The sequence below is a fragment of the Carassius auratus genome, chromosome 32, assembly GCF_003368295.1.
Source record: "Carassius auratus strain Wakin chromosome 32, ASM336829v1, whole genome shotgun sequence".
NCBI lineage: Eukaryota > Metazoa > Chordata > Actinopteri > Cypriniformes > Cyprinidae > Carassius > Carassius auratus.
The window spans coordinates 35,363,255-35,380,705 of record NC_039274.1 but is presented as its reverse complement, the minus strand read 5'-3'; the positions used below and the strand labels follow the sequence as shown (position 1 = coordinate 35,380,705).

The 17,451-nt window shown below is 38.1% G+C and overlaps 1 protein-coding gene across 4 annotated transcripts in view; it reads right to left on the bottom strand.

Moving 5' to 3' along the window:
- LOC113052345 (D-glucuronyl C5-epimerase B-like) overlaps nt 1-17,451 on the bottom strand; it is a 49,626-nt gene that overhangs the window by 11,490 nt on the left and 20,685 nt on the right. For 2 of the 4 annotated variants that reach the window (XM_026216803.1, XM_026216802.1), the window contains one exon: nt 9,328-9,442. The exons of the other annotated variants lie outside the window; for them this stretch is intronic. The gene's annotated coding sequence lies outside the window, so the exon portion shown is untranslated. The remainder of the gene's footprint in view (nt 1-9,327; nt 9,443-17,451) is intronic. 4 annotated transcript variants of the gene reach the window in all.

The window sequence follows — 17,451 nt, the reverse complement described above, 5'->3', positions numbered from 1 at the left end:
GAGTTTTTAAATGTTTTTTTTTTTAAGTTATTTTCATTTAACTTTACACAAGACCATTTTTGGTTCTAATTTATGTTCTAATGCAAATTTTCTTATTTTAAGCATTTTTTTTATTTAGGTTTAATCTAACACTTTTTATTGTACATATTTTATTTTATTGTACAGTGAAAATTACTGTTAAATCACTGATGTTTCCATTGATATAAAATCACAAAACAATTTGTGAATGAAACTTCTGAGATCCTATACACTGATACTGGTCTGATAATATTCATCTTCGCCAAATGAATGGGTAATTATTATTATTTATTTTTTTACACAGCCCATCTAGGACCTTAATTGGTTAATGTGTTTCCACTCTAGTTAATGTGTAAAATATTTGTCTGTGTGTGTACACTTTGGAAACTTTATTCACATTCAGGTTTCTCCATTCATCATTTCTGATGCAATATCTCAAAACCTGCATAAAAATGTGGATGCAAACCCAACTTGTAGATTATGCAACGACTACCGTTTTTACAATAGTCATGAGCAGAAAAGAAAAAGAATTCAACATTCTCTACATATCATCTTACATATCATTTCACAAATCATATTCTGCTGCTGCGGTTTCTGTACTTGGGAGAGAATCTCATTAACTTTGTAAATGTAGCTCATAATGCGAATCAGCAGCCTCTCAATCATATCATCCCTTCTCTCTCTTTGGCATGTTATCTTCCTCGCAAAGAATAAAAATCAATAAGCAGAACAGCACTGCCTTTCACTACAACTAATTACGGTGCTGCGTTTGGCATGGACAAAAGGCCAATGCCATCATTAGCAGTCCACACCACTGTGAATGTAAAGCTAAGTCTAAGGTCAGCGGCGAACAAAAACGCATCAATCCATCAACCCAAACAAAGTGCAACAGTGTCAAACACTCCATATTTAACGAGAGGAGAAAAAAGGACCCAGGCATGATGAATGGTACCAGTGCATACATGCCTTTCGCCTGTCCTGCATATGTATTAGGTGGAAACCTGATTTCATATAGTTCTGAAACATTCACTGCTATGAAAGATCAGATAAAGTGAATCATTCTTTCTTCCAGTCTTCCCATTTAATCCTCTTTGCAGAGTTTGCACTTGTTTGACAGACCTGGGCTCCATCTCTTTCTAATCTCTCCCCCCTTTACTTCGTCTTCCCCATGTCGCCCTGCATCCTCTGTTCGCATGCGGAGCAGAGCAGCGTCTGACTGCACCGTGAAAGATAAGCAGCTCATCTCATTTGCCAAGGCTATAAATAATTTGATCTTTCCCAGGCAGAGTTCAGATGCCGTTACTATGAGATTCAGGGACATGCTCGGAAAGTGCTGTCTGAATCCTAACGTAGAGCACCTGATCAAGCCTCTGGATCAGGCGGATGGATCATCTGGATCAGGCGGCACACCGCAGTGCAGGGTGCATCTGTTTACAAGGATAATTTACATTCAAATCCACTAATATGCACAGGATATGGCCAGGCTCTGTATAATCCAGAGATCAAACTAAAAACAGGAGGAACACGGATGTAATCCCTTCTCTGAACAAGTGGCAAAGCGGACTTAAAGGAAGAGTACACCGTGTCCTAGGGAGCATCATACCATGCTAGATTTAAGAAAATGGCTTTTCGGCTTACGGCTGGTAATAGGAGACCGGGATGAATGCGGTTTAACAAAGTGCCGTCCCTACAGCTAGAGCTGTGGCTGATCTGCTCCTATGAGAAAAGCAGGGTTCAGCTAACTTATTAAACGCAGTGCTCTCCAAAACTGAATTCAAAACAAGCACATCCATCTCAGTAGAGCACTTCCCATCAGAATGCGCTTAGCACTGTCTCAGTCGCCAAGACGACCTGACGTTGACCACGCCCCCTCTGCATCCTAATAATGTTAATTCACAAGCTGCTCTTTCCTCCAATGCAGGCTGTTATCAATTCACCACATCTTCAGTTGTTTTCCTGCTACCTGGATCAGGACATCAACACCCAATTACCCCAAGATGCCCAATTACAGTCAATAAATACAGTCTAATAAATATGTTAGACCACCTGTCATAATAAAGAGAAAAACATATTTTAGGTTTAAAACTTAAACACACACACACACACACACACACACACACACACACACACACACATACACAATAACAAAAAAAAACTATATTTTGTATGGCCTTGATAGCGGATTTTATTCTTGCTGGCATTGTGTTTAAGTACTTTTCCAGTCTCTGTTTTTAGTGACTATAATTGTGCAGAAAATAATAAAGATATTTATTTCTTTTTCTGCCTTTCTTGTAAAACAGGAACGTGAAAAAGTACAACAATATTTATATTTTAGCATTAGAAACAACACTGTGACTAAAGAGCTTACACATTCTGGTGGATGGACCATTACAAAAAACTAATAATAAAATAAAAATAATAAAAAGAATATATTATTGTATAATTAATATATTGCTATTTACATAAATTATAATAATATTGTTATTATAATATGCACCTTTCCAAAGTTCAATGTTAATCTACAAGAAAATTAGTATGTATTTTCACATTTAACTTAAAAAAATTATTCAGCAGTTTACATGCTTACTTTTTTTCTTCTTTTGACCGGATTATTACAGGTCTACACCACCCCTTTTAATCCAGTCAAAAACCCATTCGGTTTGAGCCCATCCGAATCAACTGAGGTGTTCACATGAAGGCTTTTCTATCTGCAAGATCCATCAAGCGGTTATAAAAACATTATTTGGGAGTCTGTAAACACAGCTAGTGTATGCATGGACGAGGGTAAGTGGTATGAAAAGGGGTATGTTTTGTCTTGACCTCTTTGGCACACGTCCCACTCTGTATTTCTGCATTACTTTGTTACAGCACCATGTGCAAAGAACATCAAGCAGTCCAGCCCACTGAGAATAAATCTACCAGGTTATAAAAGAAACAATGAAATCTATGTCTATGATCGCATAATATATACAGCCTTACCGCCCAGCCCTAAGCATCACCTTCACAGGCTGCTGTCCTCTGTTGGCACCTTGAGCTCAGGGAACAGTGGGAGGCATTGTTGACACATGAAAGGTTGTCAGTAAAGGGAGGACAGACCTGGCACAGGAGAGCTGGGTGCAATGAATACCAAGACTTCAGCTCATTTGTCACCACAACCCACACAGACCTGCTCCCGAGACTGCAGGCCTGTCCTCCCCACTCAGGCCTGCCACGGGCTCTTCAGGTAACACCAGACAATGCAGAAAGAAGCTAGAGCCCCACTGATGATTTTGATTTATTTATTTATTTAACAAGCGAGTTATGGTAATCACAATCAATTCTATTAAAGAGAATAAAAGCTTTAAATCTTTATAATTAAGAAAATCTTACAATGCCAACTAAAGTGATTTATCTTACCACAGAGTATTAATTAATGTGCATGTTTAATCCACTAGGAGACTTCTGTCATATCTAAAACATTTTGTGACAAAGGTTTGGCAGTAAAGAAAACAGATTGAGAATCTGAGACCTATTTAAGAAAACCTAATAAGTGTTAAATGGTATCCAACCACATTTTGAAATGCCACAGGGAACAGGATTTCTTGCTCTATTACCCAACATATTTATCACAGAATACCTCATATATGAGCCTTTGTGCTGGCTTGTACATTTGAAGCCAAACACAGGAAGGAAAGAAGTCTCCTGAGTTAAGATTTTGATCATTTACAATATGGCTTCTGGAAAAGAAGCTCAAGACTCAGAAGGGCAGTTATGCCCATGTTGAAGTCTTTTATCACTCAGTGGTTGGCTGGAACAGTAGACGACAGTTTGCCAACTGCATGCAAACAGCTGCACAAAATTGTTAGCATACCAGAAATCACTGGCTACATTTGTGGTCAGAACACAACCCTGGATCATGGCACCCCAAGTGGTGAGCACTCAATGGCCGACAGAGGTTCATTCGTCAGTCACTGACTAAGAAACAGAAAATAGTTTGATGCTCATAACAACTAAAGCTGCAATAAAAGTCACAATTCCTTTCCCTCAGTTGCTTCACAGGTGGTTTTTTAATGAAAAAACCTGACACCATTTTACAATAATGTGCACTCATGAATCTTCTACAATAATATTTATCAAAGCCTATAAGCATGATCATTGATCATGGTGACTTGAAGCTAATTTTGGATATTGTGCTTACACTGTACAATGAGAAATACTATTGCAATACTACATTATATGTAATGTTCTTGAACAATTCACAGCCAAAGTTGCAAGGCATGAAGGTGCAATGGCCAGGATTGGGTGGAGGCATGCTCCTTCTAGTTGAGGACATAGTCAGATGCCTCCCAACAACAGCAGACATAGTACAAGCCCAACGCCAAGGAGATGTGTTGCCCTATGGGCAGCACTGAGAAGTGAGTCATGTGTTTGAGCTCAGGTGTGTCAGGTCTTACTAAACTCTGGACATTTCCACTCCTCTGAACTGCTGATTAGCCTGGCGATGAATCAAGGGCAATCAGAAGCTTCAAAAGGAGCTTATTACTGATGCCAGACCTGGAAGCTAAAGAATAGATGCAGATTAATAAAAGAAACCAATGAAACAAAAACACACCACCAATCCCCTCTGTTCTGGTGTGGAACAGCTACATAATTAAGCTCATCAGAGAAAAAGATATTGCCAGAGGGACATCACAAGGATTCCCCCTTGTAACAGATGCAGCCCATAATAAGTACAGTTGATAGGATAATAATAATGGATGTAATGGATGTCAAATGTACTGGATGTAATTAAGTGTAATTCTCATTAGAAAAGGGAGTATGGGGGAGCTCCCGCATCAACAAAACAGCAGTTATAGAGGACACACACTGTGGTCAAGACTTAAAATGAGCCCTTCATTTTGGTGTAATATCAGGAGAGTAATGGCCCTTTCACACCAAGAACGATAACTATAAAGACAACTACAGAGATAGCGACATTAGCGTCCACACCAGCGGACGATATTGTCTGATTATTCTAAGCCCATACTCGTCTGCCGCTATAAATTCTCGTGCTCTTTACGGCAGGATTGATTCTGATTGGGTGTCAATGTTTTTATCATTTGTCAGCTGGAAAAAAAGCATTCTGAAAGTGATTCCAACGATATAGTTTCTCTGTGTCTTAATTGTTATAGCGGTGATGTGGACTCTGCTATTCTTTAATATTGAGAATGATTTTTAGAATTATATCTTTATCGGTATCTTTATAGTTATCGTCCTTGGTGTGAACAGGCCATAAGGCTCAAGCTAATCAGATGCACTAGGATTGAACCTCTTTGCAGGTTTGATCAGATATTAGACTGAGGTTCATTACTATTTACTCTCCCACTAAGATGCAAATCCAGTTTATAGCTGGAAAGGAAAGATGATCAAAGAGCAGATGTTGCAAAGATCTCCTTCTGGCTGTGATTCATGATCTAATCAAACACCTGTTCCATCAACAGCACCATGAAGACCCTAGTCAAAACAACTTTGGCTTCTATATGAATGCAGTTAACCACAGCATATCCAGAAGCAGCACTAAATACAGTTTGATAAGAGAGAGAAATTTCACTAAGAAGGCTTAAAATAAACATTACCCCTTTGTTTACTCTTAGTATACTACACAATACTGCAGATGGGATCAAAGGAGAAGATTTGTATGAAAATTGCATGGTTTATTTCCTCCATATTTGAAAAATAATTTTATTAGTGAATTATTATTAAATAATTGCATTAATTTACTTTTTAGATAATATCTTAAATAATTTTGCTAGATATCTTTATAAAAAAAAAAAATTATATATATATATATATATATATATATATATATATATATATATATATATATATATATATATTTGAGAACCACTGACGTACAGACTACATTATGGGAAGAAGTTCTACGAATCCCCAAATCAGTCATTTCACGTTTTGGGGATTAAGAAAGTGGGTTATTACAGACAGCATTATGTAATGACAGCATTACAGCATATTATGACCATAGACTGTATAAAAACATGGATGCAGTGTCTGTGACGTTACCCATAGATTTCGAAGAGCGTTTTTTAAGCCAAAAGTGGGTGGAGCCAGCCGTCGCCATCTTGGCAGTGCATAACCATGCGTCACTCCAAGATAATTGAAAATGGGCCAAAACGTGGGAGCTGGTTGCTTAAGTTATGCCCACCTAGCTCGACAGCGGTGACAGCAGCAGCAATCAACCTGTCACTCAAGTGGCCGCGCCCTTAATAATAAAGAACTTTAAGGCTTAATATAATTGAAACTAATGAGTTCTAAAAAAAAAAAAAGAAAAAAAAAAGCCTATAATAAAAAATTAGCTATATAGACCAAAACCACTTTTTGTGCAGTAAAGATGGCCGTTTTAACATGGGGAGTCTATAGCCCCTTTCACACTGCCATTCCGGCAAATACAGGGGTAAAGTGTTCCGGCAATTGTTCCCTGGTCGCTAGATTTTGCACTTTCACACTGCCAGTGATGACCCAGGATATGTGCGTGCTTTCACACACAACCTGTAAAGGTCCCGTAACAACACGTGACATCAGGGCGTGACGTGCAATGTACGAGTCGAAAACATTTGGCACGTTATACTTTCACTGAAGCAAGCAAACGATCTCGCGGAAAATGAGGAATTAACTGATTTCCGCTTCATTACAGTTTGCAACTATTTTTTCGTTGCGAACGCTGATCTTCCTTCAAAACAGCCGGTAAAAGAGTTGCACATCATCACTTCGACACGGAATTAGATCTGGCTTTTGTTCACACAGCACTCGTCCCGGGTTGAATCCGGAAATGTTACTAGGTCCCCGACCCGGGGGGGGAATTCAATGTGGGAATCAATCCCGGGACGTCGTTGCTTTCACACAGAAGGCGACCTGGCAATGTTCCGGCAATATGCCGGGCCCGACATGCAGTGTGAAAGGGGCTTAGGAGACTGATTCCCTTTTGCAGCCAGCCTCAAGTGGCCAGACGATGAATTACAGTTTAAGTCACTTCCGTTTGGGCTTCACGAGAGAGAGTGGGAGGTGAAAGTGAAAAAGTGAAAGTCATGACATTTGCCAAGTATGGTAGCCCATACTCGGAATTGGTGCTCTGCATTTAACCCATTCAAGTGCACACACACCAGAAGTGAACACACCATGAACACATACACAGAGCAGTGGGCAGCTATAGATCCAGCACCCAGGGAGCAACTGGGGGTTCAGTGCCTTGCCCAAGTTCAGGCCACAGCTTTCCAAGGTTGCCACTTGATTATGACACATTATTTGGTAGCTTAAAAAAAAAGAAAAAAAAAAAATCTAATTTCCTGGTCAGTGGTCTATTTATACTAGTCTGTATGATGAACCAGTGTTTATAGGCATATCTCTTCTGGCAGAGGGTGAACAGAGAAATTGTTTTGAAGGCAATGCTCATCATCCAATTCATCAGTAGTCAGGGGATTAGACCGGTTATACTACGAAAAAGCTTACAATCTTACGGACAACGGGGGGGATTAAACACTTCTCGTAAAATGAGGCAAACCATCTGACACAGCCATTATGAGACCCCCCCCCCCAAACACAGACACACACACATAAGCAGCATTAGCAAACATACTGAAGTCACTCTACACACATATTAACCAGATGCCATGCAACACTATGTGGCGACTAGCAATGGGAATGAAGACTGAATATGAACTGGATACAGCCAGTTTACATCAATTAGCTGTCAGTGTGAACGGAGCTTCATGAGTGGAAAGAGGCTGATCATCAGATCAAGCTGAAGTCCGATGGAGTGTGTAAAACAAGACAAAATGGCATTCATAAGTCTTGCATGGATGATATGAGGCTTTAACTTAAATCAGACCATACGGTCTCATTTACACAAACATAATAGCCTAACCGTTGTACTGACTGACTAATGAGAAGGCTTAAACATCATGGCTAAATCCACCTTTACTTAATTTGTGCAAGTGGCTTATTATGTAGCTTTAGCTTAGATCTGTAAAATGTAAGTTAAGATCTGTCAGTAAGTAACTGAGATTTGTCTATTTTACTGTAAAACAAAGACAGTCAAAAGTAGAGGTAGACCGATTTATCGGTTTTACGATAGTTGATTGCTGTAACAATCGTTATCAACAAAAATCCATGCCGATAGTTTTCCGCGTTTCGTCCTTTGCTGGAGTGGCTGAGAAGGCTCCGTTTTCATTATACAGTACAAGAGCTGCCTCTAGTGGCTGAAATCACAGACAGCACGTACATAGCCTACTACTACTACTAAAATGAAACAAACATTATTTTCAAGTAATAATCACACAACATTTCTTCCATGTTTTAATTTTAATAGTAAATCCCTTTTGTTTGCCAAAAAAAAAAAAAATTGCTTAATTTTAAGTAATTTAAAGACAAATAAAATTAATGTTTCATGCCTTGATTTGATAACAATAATTAACAATAATTAGACATGCTAAAACAGAATTTGGTAACAAAAAAAAAAAAATATATATATATATATGGTGAGAAAAAATAAAACATTTCATAGGGCCCTAATCATGTAATTTTTTTAAAAACTTTTATTAAATTGATTTGAAAAAGTTCATGATTTTATTTAATTAGACTTACTTTATAATAAATAAACTTTAATTTAACTATAAAAAAGGAGTGGAGTAAAATTAAAATGGAAAAAACAGAATCCAGAAAATTTAAATAACAGAATTTGTAAATTTAAGAAAATTAAACCGATTTGATAGGGCCCTATTAGAGTGTGGTAATTTCAACATTTACTATTATTATTACTACTACTACTACTACTACTACTACTACTACTACTACTATTTGTATGGTTTAGCAATATTTCTTTTTTTTTTGTAAATAAAGTACTTTTTAAATTTTTATTATTATTTATTAATTTTTTTTCCAGTATCCATTTTAAAAACTATCGGTTAATTAATCTGTATCGGCCAGTGTGGTCCAACCAAGCTATCGGTATCGGCAAAATCCAATATCGGTCGACCTTTAGTCAAAAATTTCAGGTCAGGTCAGTAAAAAATTTTTGTTGCTGTTGTAAGAAAATAATACCTTTATTCAGCAAGGATGTATTAAATTAATCAAAAGTGACAGTTAAGACATTTATAAAGTTACAAAGGATTTATATTCCAAATAAACGCTGTTCTTTTGATCTTTCTATTTAAAGCATCCTGAATCCTGTAACTTGTACAATTGTATTTTAACTATTTTATTTTGTTGTTTGCATAGAGATTTTAATGTGGCATGACACAAAAAGGGAATAACTAATATCTAAAGCAGTGAAATTACCCAGCTCCAATCAACAGTAAACATCTGACTGTGCCATCATTGCGCTTTATGCCATAGTTTCAATCCTCTGCTCCGGTTCATTTAGGGATCGGTTTGACAAAATAATCTGTCATACCTGAAACAGAAGAAACAGAAACAGTAATGAGATATTGGTCCAGCTGAGCTGTGTGAACATAAAAATCGAATAAATATTTTAAAGGATAATTTTTAAAGAATGTGTCTGCAACCTGAGGAAGACTAAGTCATCACAGTGTCCTTATCTCTTCTGAGGTGACAACAGCCCAAGCCTTTATGGGGCCCTAAGCCCCTCGTTGTCACCAATACGACAATCAATGCTTGATTATTAACACACTATAAATCTAACTCACCCATTATCAGTTTTATTTGTTGTATCTGTGTTGCTTACATCAAACCAATGTTTTTACTTTTCTACGATTTTTAACTGTAACAGTAGCAAACCCACAAAAGTGGTGAGGTGTTAATTTGCACTTTAACATCCAGTCTTACAGTACTACAGTAAGTGGTATATAATGTGGTGTACTGAAAAGTAGCTACTGTATTTTTCGAACTTTTTCGGAAGTCGCATCAGTCCAAAAAATATGTCATGATGAGGAAAAAAACATATAAGTCGCACTGGACTATAAGTCGCATTTATTTAGAACCAAGAACCAAGAGAAAACATTACCGTCTACAGCCACGAGAGGGCACTCTATGTCTTCAGTGTAGACTACAGGAGCACTGAGCAGCATAGAGCGCCCTCTCGTGGCTGGAGACGGTAATGTTTTCTATTGGTTAATTTCTCTTGGTTGATTTCTCTCGGTTCATGTCAAATTAATTTTGATAAATAAGTCGCACCTGACTATAAGTCGCAGGACCAGCCAAACTATGGAAAAAAAGTGCAACTTATAGTCCGGAAAATACGGTAAATAAACCAGCAGACAATGCAAATGGGGCTTGGGCGCCAAGTTGCATTCTGGGTTCACAAATGGATGGGTTCAGGAGCTGCAAATCACAGAAACGGAACAGCGGCAAAACAGTATACAGTAATCCGGTAAGCTGCGCTCTAACGTTACCTAGCTGCTAGTTTAGTAACCATTAGTGCTAACAACCATTCACACATGGACTTTTAACAATGTGTTTCAAAAGTGTAGTTAGTAGCTGTCCACCCTCCCGTTTTTCCGGGGTTCTTACGTATTTGAGCTGTTTTCCCGCTGTCTTCCCGTTTTAGTATTTTCCTGTAAAATATCCCGTTAGCCCCTCCATCAGACCTGTCAGACCTGTTTTGCTGTTGTCCTGTTGCTACTCCTTGTCCTTCCAGCGAAACAGATGTTTTCAAAGCATCGTTTTGATTACTTGAAAGCAACCTTAGCGTGATGTTGGGCTTTTTAAGATGGCGTGGTTGTTGTGAGAGCACGATTTCACGCCAATCTGTAACTAAAGTCACGTTAGACCTAGCTTCACAAATCGCTTAACGTTGGTCTCCGTAGTCGCGCCTCCAAGCAGGAAAGCAGTGTAAAGTTAATCCATTCTCATTTTATTTTCCCCATGGCTATTATGTGTTGCGCTATTACAACCCACAATACAGCAATGGTTGAAAATGGTTAAAATAGATTTTTAATTCATCAAATTAAGACACACGGATGAGAGGGAGTATGTCTAAACACTGCGCAGTAGTCCGAGTGGCATTAAAGGAAGCATTCAACGTGGCGGCCACGCCAAGTAATGACGTCACGACGCGCAAGCCCTATTACAGAAAATAATGTTATTTTAATAACTAATTATTATTCACAGCAACAACCCATCTGTACATAAAAAGCAGCTCTTAATCTATAACTAACTAATTGCAGCATAATGATATTATAATATACTAGCAAAGACCCCAAAGGTAGGCAAAGATAAATAATGTTAAGCTGTTATTAGTACCGGGTCTATGAAACAAAATTATTTTTTTTACAAAACAATATATACGAGGAAAGTTTTTTTTTTTTTTTTACACAGAAGACGAAAACGACTTATACTACTTATTGCAAATAGTGGCAGTTATCTGCACCTCGGTATTATAATACATTATAAAACAGTTTGCAGTAATAACATATTGAGTGTAAATTATCATTTTAATTCAAATAATTAACCACCTTATTGGGACACTAAATCCCACTCTAAGCCTACCCGATACATTATTAATCTTTTGATTATTTCCTTAACTTTCATTGAAAATAAATGCTTTTCTGATGCGATTTAAAATTAAAAATGAGAGAGAAAAGATTGCCTAACGGTGGATTCGAACCAAGTTTTACCATCTGCGACACAGGAGCTAACACAAGTCACCTGTCTTTTGTAGTGTTTACTGGTCGATACATATTTTCATCCAAAATTTCTTTAAATTGTGTTCCGAAGACGAACTGAGCTTTTACAGGTTTGGAGCGACATGGGGCTAAGTGATTAATGACAAAATTTTCATTTCGTGGTGGAGTAACCCTTTAACACCAGCTAAGCCTGTTTATTGGTTGCCAAATGATTTGATGGCATATCCCATTCCTGGCAAACATCTGTTTGCAAACAGCTTTAACAAAGGAGGTTATCCAAGTTATTCAAACCGCTGATTAAATGTACTATTAAATCTCATCTGATGGTGTTGGGGGCAAATGCAGCACTGTTGTAGGATGTTAAGATGAGATCAACTCCAAGCTATAGGCAGTTATTCATAAATGAAACCTGTGAATGCAAACAAAACTGGCACAGCACATTTGGCCTAGGTATTAAGTACACTTTCACGTCAAGAAACACTGATTTACAGGCTTCAAATAGACTATAAATGATGGAAAAGAAACAAATACATATTAGTAATTGCATTCATGATGAATTTACAGGCTTGTCGACAGCCCAGTCGTTTATGTAGTGACGATCCATCAGCTGCAGTGTTTGGAGAGTGACTGCAACTCTTCACCCCACAATTAATCTGCACCATTACAGTCTTCCAGCACCCGAGGAGAGGCTTGTTCATTTAAAAACTGCAGTAAATCACACTGTAAAGAGGGTATTGATCATCTTTTATAAAATGAAAATATAGACGAAGCACTTAAATCTGATATTTGCTAGTTTATAACATTCTGTGGGATACAAGCCACATTGACAAGGCTCCCATTTATGACAATGTAACAATGTTATGGTATACAAAATAATAGGTACAGTAAACCAGGTTAACTTTTCAAGCTCTTCTTGGCTGAATCTACATTAGGCAACATAAGCAACACATTGTCATTAATCCTTTCTGTAAAATGTATTTAATGTTTTTCATTGCACGTCTGCTTAATAAAAGAACTCACGGAGGCTGATCTTCAGGATGCCTGTCCTGGAGTCACGGCAGTAAATCTCAGCATGTCAGTGCTAGTTAACACCTCATTTACGTGTGGCTGTCTGCAGGGCATTGTCAGCAGTTACTATTAAAAGCCTCGTCTCTCATGCCTTCTTCTCACCCAAATCACAGAAGCTCAAAGATGAAATCCCAGCAATTTAGTAATTCCTTCAGGTCATACTGTCATGGACTAGAAAAGAAAGAGGGCTGCAGACAAAATAAGTTTGATATTAAACAGTCTTTTTCAAGTCACCCTAGTGGCCATCAAATATATGAATGAGAACTTGAGCAAAGCTCACAATGCCGGTTCACTTTTTCCTTAAGCTTCTGAAAGTAAATGCTTAAATAGGATAATATGTGTTTATCATATTTAATGAACTCATGTGCATTGATCAAGGTTTAAAAATGTATTCACGTTTTTGGGGTGAACTATTCCATAAGAGGTCATGCACGACTCCCACACAGTCCCTACTATATAATCTATACACAAATGTGTTTATCATTCATGTTTGTCAAGATATGGAGGGGGAAAAAGAGCCAAAGTGAATGATGCATTTAAGTACAGGTTGTCCACCCTGCCTATGGTGTGTTTAATGTTCACCATACACCAAATAAGGATGTACTTTAGCTAAAAGCCCCAGAGGGTTAGTTAACAATCAGAGCACATGCCAAAGGCTTGAGAGAGAGACAGTGAGAGGGAGAGGGAGAGAGAGAGCGAAAGAGAGAGATGCACTCCTCTTGTTAACGTGGCAGCTCCTTCAGGACACTTCTCGCTAGAATGTGTGTATGAACTGAGGTCCTTCTAAACCCTACGTCCATCACATGTCTGCATGCACACACACACACACTCTTATGAATGGAGGCAATTAAAAAGCTAATCGAATTAGTCTGAAACAACTCTCAAAAGAAAAGGTTGGAGTTTCAAAAACTAAGGGGAGAGGAGGAGATAAAAAAAAAAAAAAACTCCAACACAGTTTCCACTGATATATGTGGGTCATTTCCCAACCGTAGCATTAGGCTCAATCATTGGCTCTCACACCCTTATCAGACATAGATGGAGAGAATGAATATGAAAACAACACCCACACACATCTACTCTGCAAAAGCAACTGTGCCATTCTTGAGAACAAGGACATATCCAGAAGTCCATGTCGTGTACGCTCACAATGTGTGCAGAAGTGTGGAATCCATTAAGAGCGAGAGTAACGAGAGTCAGCACATGGCCACATTCACAGGAAATCATCTCACACTTCATCTGCCCAGCTCTACATTTCGAGAGTAATGGAGGTTTCAGCTTCATATGATAGAAAGAATGAAAATAGGGAAGGTGGGAGAGTGGCAGAAAGAAGCCGTCAGAAGAGCGGCGGATAAAATATGGCCAGTTATCAGATGTGCACTTGAAAGCACCCCATTCTTAACTTACTGCGGGGCTGGCAGATTCAGTGCCTGTGAGGATGGATTGGACAAGAACATCTTAATATCAGATCCAGAGGATTCTAGAAGCGCACAGGCTTGTGTTTAAATAGAAAAACAGAACAGACACTGTCAAAAAAAGTCAGAACCTGACCTCTCCATGAAGATTGCGAAAAAAATATTTTTTTGTCTGGCCCCATGTATACCATGGACAACATTAAAAACACTGAGTGAGTGTTGCAACAAAAGCAACATCAAGTCTCTCAAAAAAAGAGAAAGACCTCTTTGTTTGACCCTGTGGACAAATATCCAGGGCCCCAACATTTTATTGTGGCCCTATAAATGGCCCGTGTGATCCTGCAGCCCCTCCTCCAGTCAGACCCTCACCGTCACAGTGGATTATGGGAACAAAGAGATGTTGGGAGTTTGAGTGTCGCACTAGGGGAGATGTGTGGGGCCTGTCAGTCTCTCAGGGATATGGTGCTCATCTGTAAAATTCCTATGACTCTTTGAGCAGCTTTGCATACATTCTCCCGATATCCCTACACTGCCTCCTGGGATTCTCAGTCTCATCTCATAGTCTTACTCAGGGGCCAGGGGCCAAATTTAATTAGGTTAAAAATTTAATTTGGCCTCAGCTAGTAGGTTATATAAAATATCAAGATGAAAGTGATCATAGCAAACCCAACTTTGAGAATAGATTACAGGCGATATTTTTTTATCACCCGATAAGAGTCTCCCGTTCGGTGTGCATGAGAGAGATCGAGAGCCGCGTATCACAGACCCTCCAGCACCTGAACGAACAAAAAAAAATTGCAGTTTGAACAAACTAAAAGATGTGAAAGAGCCCAATTCAGCACTGCGGTGTTCTGGTGTTCAGGGCTCACGCAGAGAAAGTTGTCTCAAAACACTTGAACATCGAATTCACTTCTTTTTGCTCTTGTGCCGACCAATACATACAAAATATGTCAAAATATCCGCCTTAGAAAGTATGCTGTAATAATGTGAGAAATGTTGAAGGCCCACTGGTACAACCTTCACCGGGCCCCGCTGACCCCAGCTACGGCCCTGCTCACGACTGTTTCACACATACTCTGTCTGCAGTGTTTATGCAGTCCGTGTGCATTACGTATGTGCTTTTACACAGGACTTGTTTGCAGGCCACTACTCGGTACGTAAACGATCGCTGCACTGCTGCAGACGCAACACTCCTGGCATGCAACTGGAATCTGTTAACATGGGTGTGTAAAAAAAATATGCAACGCGATTCAAATGAGCCATTTTAATCTTGATTAATTTCAAGACCACAGTGAGATTAATCTAGATTAAAAAAAATTATCTATGCCCACCACTAATATACATATATCTTGTAGTCTACACTGAAGACACAGAGCGCAGTCTCGCGGCTATAGACGGTAATGTTTTCTCTTGGTTCTTGGTTCTAATTAAATGCGACTTATAGTTCAGTGCGACTTATATATGTTTTTTTTCCTCGTCATGACATATTTTTGGACTGATGCGAGTCAGAAAAATAGGGTAAATTAAATATAGTATGTCTGAGTTGGCCAGTAGTTCTGCCAGGCCCCCCTTTTGTAGGGAAAAATATTTTCTAGAAACTTTTTTTGGAAAGTCTCTTATGCTCACCAAGGCTACATCTATTTATTAAAAATACAGAAAAACTGTAATATTGTGAAATATTGTCAGTTTAAATGATCTATTTGAATGTTTTAACATATAGGCTATATGTATTATATATATATATATATATATATATATATATATATATATATATATATATGTATATATATATATATATATATATATATATATATATAAAATACATACACTGTATTCGTGTGATCAAAGCTGAATTTTCAGCAACATTACTCCAGTCTTCAGTGTCACATGATCCTTCAGAAATCGTTCTAATATGCTGCTTAAGAAACATTTGTGATTATTATCAATGTTAGAAACAGATGTGCTGCTTGATATTTCTGAGCAAATTATTTTTTCACGATTCTTTTATGAAAATTTGAAATGGTCCTTTTTGTCAGTTATTTAACCCAATTTAACTGATTCTTCAATCGCACCATCTAGTGGTCTGTTATTGATATATCCACAACAGCTACACTGATAACGTAGCACTCAAGCGGGTAATGGGAGTCATGTTGAGGTAACTAAAATATGTCAAATTAATATGTTGTGTTCAATTATTTACTTATCAGGCAAGTGGCCGCATGATAAGCGGGACAGTTATTCAGTGTAGTCTTTATCACCCTGCAGAGGTTTCGATTGCAAAATAATCTGCTGACTGTACACAATCCCTCAGTTTTGGGAACCACTGGAGTAGGCGATTTGAGCTCTATTAGTTTGGTCTGTTACAATGCTCTATGTTTTAGTGATGGGAAGTTCGGATCATTTTACTGACTCGGACCTTTAAGTCTCGTTCAGCAAAATGAATGAATCTTTTTTCTAGTCATTTCATTCATTTCCTTCATTTTAGCAAAAAGTAATTAAAATGTTACGTGTTACTTCTCTAACACATCATTGACTTACGCAATCTTATCCGACATGTTTTCGGGTTTGAGTCATTCGTTCATCACGTTACAGCCCCATAAACTAAAGGGGTGCTCAACTTGAAGCAGCGCTGCATAGAATGATCGCTGTATGACATCAAAGTACCACGCAAGAGATAAGTGAGCACAAAGATCCATTGCAATCTAATCGCTCTCGCGGTACTTTGATGTCATACAGTGATTATTCTGTGCAGTGCTGCTTCAAGTCAAATGCGCCTTAAACCTATGCTGTCTGAGCCAGAAAGAGAGTCTTTCGAGTCGTTCTTTTGTCACATTATGTGGCAGCATTGGATAGAGAAATTAATTTCCTTACAAACAGGTGCATAGTTATTATCATTATTATCATCATTATCATTATCATCATCATCATTATTATAATTATTATTTACTATTACAGTTATGTGATGCGTTTTTGGTCTCAAATTTTATCTTTTTATATTTCTTACAGTATATAAATGTGTGAATTTCTGGTTCTTTTCCATAACACTGAATGTGGTAATAGAGGTAATAAAGAGTTGGTTATTATTAAATCTCTTTCCAGCTCAGACTGCATAGTTAAAGCTTACAGGGTTGTCATGTGATGAACAAACGACTCGAAAAACCAGAAGACTCGATAGATGAACTAATCAATTCCCTTTTCCGGCTCAAACTGCATAGGTTAAAACTTAAGCTTAATTCATGAATATATAACGGTATCCACGGTATAGCAAAATCCATATCATGGAACAACATAATACCAGTAGTCACTTTCATACCAGTATAGCGCCCACCCCTACTTAG